Below are 4969 nucleotides of genomic sequence, written 5' to 3'. Positions count from 1 at the left end.
GTAAGCTGCTGCAGCGGTGGCTGGCTGGGGCTCACCCTCTGACTTCATGGCTTTCTCTCCCGACTGAAGCTGGGTTCCTTCCCAAATCCCAAACTGTTCTGTTTTCAGCTCTTTCTATGTCTCATATGTATCCTTTCCTAATTTTTCACATCCTATATTTTACACGTCCTCTCCACTTAGGAGAGGGTTCATTGCCACTTAGGGGGTTCACTGCCACGGTCAGCATCAGCAGTCCACCCCCCTACCCGCCCACCCCCCCCCCCCAGTTTTCTGTCCCTTCAAGCAGGATTGTGCAACGCTCTGCAGCATGACAGGTACACAGACTGGGACACTGTAATGTCTCACTCCATCACTGCCATATCACTTCAGTTATATATTTGCATTGGACTACTAAAAAAAGCATAAGTTGGTAGAGAAATTATTCTCTTCTGCTGTCATTTCACTCTGTTTTATCCCAGCTAAGGGAGCACAATTGTCAGTTTACTGCTTGCAAGTGACCATGTAGGGCTGTGATGCTGCCTAATGGAGTGCTGATGGAAAAAAACTGAGGTAGCCAACGGAAATTTTAGACAAACAGGAGCCTGAGGACAGTAGTGTTTATTTTCAGGCCCTAAGAAAAGAGAAATATATTATCGTATGGGTTGTAAAGGTTGATTAATGCCAATACTCCACTCCGTTCTGAAGTGAACAGGAAAAGAGCCTGTGGAAGTCAATGGCTGTTTTGCCACTGCCTTCCATGATTGGGCTCCAGATAAATGGTGATTCATGGAACCACTTACATGGTAAATGTGAAAAATGAAAATGACCTATCCATTAACTTAATCATCATTCCATCCCTTCTCTAAGGCAAATAAAGTGCTAGGTGGAGGCAGATGTTGTTGTAATTGAGGTCTTTTTTATTATTTGAAGGGACCAATTTCTAAAGGTCATTGATGGAACTTGACGAAAATAAGCCTTTAAAGTGTGAATATTGATGGCTGAGTAAAGTGAGTTTTCAGAAGGAAGACTGTACAAAACCCCATAACTATTTTTAAAAAAATTATGGGTCAAATTCTTCTGTCACTCAGGGCACTATAAATCCGAAGTCATCTGCAGAAACCATTGACTTCAGTGTAAATGAGGGCACAGCCTTCCTCACTGGAATGAGTTTAAGATTTTTGTCCTCACAGAGGAGAACAGAACAAAACAAAATTTACCATGATTTTGCCACAGCCTTGATAGAAGCAAGAGAAAAGATATGACTGCCAGACACCCAAAACAAAGGTCCTTTTTTCTCTCCTCCTTGGAGCTGCCTCCCTCCTGCAGCCCCCCGCGCTGTGCCTGGCAGGGACTGCGCTGAGGTGTGCGCAGGCTGCTCCCCTGCAGTGCATCCTACTGACCGCCCTGGCGGGGAGAAAAGGGAGCTCTACAGCTCTTAATTCCCATCTGTACTAGAAACCTCAATATTTAGTCCTTATGATCCTAGAAAACAAGCTAAACAAATGGTTGTAGCATTGATATCCTCACAAATGTATTCACTGGAAAGCAGAAAGAGGATCTATCACTTTGTTTCAATTCTTCTTTAATTCCTCTATTACCCTCTGACTGGGCTTGCTTTAATACTTTCCTTTAATTCTCAATCTTATGATGTGGCATCAGCAATCTTACATTTGTCTTGAGGATTCTGTCTTCCTTCTCTGTGCTTCCCCCAGAAGAAGGTATTGCTAGATGGATGTTTTAAAGTATTTTTGGAAGTTCAGACACATACATAGATGCTAGACAGAGGTGAGTTTTTGTTTTAGTTTTGAGGACCAATTATATCTGAATATCATTTTTATGCTTTATATTTCTTGAAAAATACATATCCCAAAGTAGGTATGCTGTTTGTTATTCAAATAACATTTTTACATGAGAGCAATATCCTCACTGAAATAATAGTAATCTATAGTTATATTCATATTTATTATATGCTTCTATTGTTTCTATTAGGTATTTGGACTATAGCAATATATTTTATTTGCACGTTATTCGTAATTAGAATAAGGCCTAGCTGGACTAATAAATATAAAAAGAATATCCTTAGCAAAACCCAGAATTTTAGAGCAAATGTTTATGGCTACTAGAAACTTTTAAGGTTGTCATTTGTAATACTTTTCTGACACAACCTTAGCTGTCATCACACAAACAGTCCTACTAAAATTCATCTCCTTTGGACAGCTGGTATGGTGTGATACCTAGCAGATAAAAGAAATCAAGGAGAAGAACCAGGATAGTCTAGAATACAGGAGAGAGATAAAAACCCATCATAAGTAACAGTCTGTCTCTTAGTCAAAAAAAAAAAAAAAAAAAAAAAAAAGATGAGGTCAAATAAGTTCATCCTTCTGAGAATAACGTATAGCTCAAATATGCAGCTCCCAGGCAAGAAGATCTCAGATAAATTTACCAGTATCCTAGGAAAAATGTATGGCTTGGTGATGGGAATTATGCTGCAAGATAGCAAACTGTAGTACCATAGGAATGGAGAGCAGAGCGATAGAGATGTTTTGAGTAGGAAAATCAGGGAGAAGCTGGCAGAAGAAGGGATTGTCACTGTAAAAAGGAGTGACAGCTGGGAGGATGCTAGCTACTGTTTGGCATGCCTGAGGAATGGAAGGGCAAAATTAACTAGGCAGAGACACATATATGAAAGAGTAATTTTGCAGAGGAAAAGCAGTTTGTCAGGGGTTAAAGAGATTACCCAGTAAGCAAAATAAATGCAGATGAAGTTCAAAAAATAGATAATACTTAAAAGGTACATGTACCTTACAAGGCAGATTGCTCCGCAGGTCAGACTTGGAATAACTCTTGGGGCTTTGTAAGGCAATAAAACCAGAATTAGCTTTACCCACTGCATGGGAACTCTGCAAAGACAAGCTGTTCTGGTTTAACCCCAACTGGCAACTGGGCCTCCATGGCTGCTCGCTCACTGCCCCTGGCAGAATGGGGGCGGAATCAGAAGGGTAAAAGTAAGAAAACTTGTGGTCCATGCAAAGACAGTTTAACAGGCAAAGCAAAAGCCGGGCATGCAAGCGAAGCAAAGCAAAGCAGAGCAGGGTAGGGCAGGGCAGGGCAGGGCAGGGCTTCATCCCCACTCCCCACGGGCAGGCCGGTGCCCAGCCACCGCCAGGACCGCAGGGCTCCGTCACGCATGACGGGCACTTGGGAAGACAAACACCATCACTCCCCCATCCCCCTCCTATGGCTGAGCATGGTGCCATATGGATGGGCTGTCCCTTGGGTCAGCTGGGGTCAGCTGTCCGAGCTGGGTCCCCCCAGCCCCCTGTGCCCCCCAGGCTGCTGGGGGGGGGGGGGGGGGGGGGGGCGGGGAGCAGAAGAGCCCTCGGCTCTGTGTCAGCACTGCTCAGCTGTGAGGGAAGCATCCCAGTGTTACCAGCTGTGTTTCCAGCACAAATCCAAAACACAGCCCCATAGCAGCTATCGTGAAGAAAACTAACTCTATCCCAGCCAAAACCAGCACACAATCATAGGTAGTTGTTTTGAACAATATTTACTACAGGACACTGTAGTAAGACTGTGGTTTGATTCTTGGAGGAACCATATTCAGATGGTCTTTCAAACAGTTGTAATAAACAATGTCAAGCCTTTCTATAACACAGCAGTAGCTAGAAAAGACCATGTTTTTCATATTTATTTTTTATCCTGTGTTCTCCCCACTACCATGGCATCTACACTGCACACTGCTGCTAATTCCATTTGTAATACTCTTATGCAAGAAACTACACAATGCAAAAGTAATGTTTATGTTGGGTGTTTTGCAAGTTAAAAGGTTGCAAAATAAACTTCAGGTAAACCTAAAGAAAGGTTCCTGTGTAACAAGTGCATTGCAGAAACTCACTTTTCATAAACATGAATGCCATTTGAAATGTAAATATCCTTTTGTAGTAAGAGAAAAGAATAAATATTGATTACATAACTTACAAAATTAAGCTATTTTGGAAGATTTACATTTTTGTAATTACTTGCACATTTTCGTAACTACCTGCAGAAGGGTTGTGGCCTTTTAGTAGTCTGTATTGGGCAGGCTTTTATCTTTTTTCCTTTCAGCACTAGAAAAGCTAGATTTTGAAAAACACTTAGTGGTTTACAGTAGCTTTTATCAGTTTGGAATACTTGGGCATCAGGAAATATCAAGGCACATGAATACGATCTGCTAGGCTAACTTGCTGTGGTGAGGTTTTCAGTTCAGGCAAGGTGGGAAGAGTACAATTCCCACAAGTATACAAGGTGTCCATCTTGCTTTTACCTTTTTCTCTGGAGTAATCCCTGAAATCTTTCTCCATAGCTTTGAAAAATCTGTTTAGTCAAGTTTTCCCAAAGCTACGTGGATGATCATTTCGTGATGCCTGTGAGTTTATATTTTCTCAGTTGGGCGCTAGACATTGCTATAAAATAAAGATGTTTGTTTGGCTGTGCCCAAGGCTTTCTTGGTTTCAGTTGCCATTTTCAGAATGAATATCTGCTGACAAAACTAATGGACTTCTGCAAAAAGGTCCATAAATTATCTCCCCTTTACTACATTGATTAAGTTTTCACACAGAATCTGATCAAAGAGCACTCTCAAAATCTCTGCACTTTCACAGTTCTTAGGAAATTTGATTTTGATTACTAAAAGTGATCTTTTGCCTGTTTGTGTGTAGAAGTTCTGTTTTGTAGCTGGGAATGCACTTCTCAAAAATTGCCTGGCAAATATGAGAGAGCCAAAACATAAGAGAAAATTAGACTCAAGAATAGATTTAGCAGCATCACAATTTTAATCTTGTCATGATTTAAGACTTGCCATTGCTTAAAAAAAATATATAATACTTGATCTGATCTTTCCACCCAAATGAGATTCCTTTTTTTGGTCACAGTTTTGGTTTATAAACACCTAAATTTGAACTGAATTCACTCAGCATACTGCTAACATAACCATTAGTAGACAAGCAAGGAG

General features: G+C 41.1%; 1 protein-coding gene across 15 annotated transcripts in view; it reads left to right on the top strand.

The window, feature by feature from the left end:
* Positions 1-4969, top strand: part of LOC308062789 (uncharacterized protein) — a 66401-nt gene that overhangs the window by 22430 nt on the left and 39002 nt on the right. The gene's annotated exons all lie outside the window — the stretch shown is intronic.

Source organism: Falco punctatus (assembly GCF_963210335.1).
Source record: "Falco punctatus genome assembly, chromosome: 4".
Lineage (NCBI taxonomy): Eukaryota > Metazoa > Chordata > Aves > Falconiformes > Falconidae > Falco > Falco punctatus.
The sequence above is the reverse complement of the archived record's forward strand: the minus strand, read 5'-3'. Positions and strand labels throughout refer to the sequence as shown.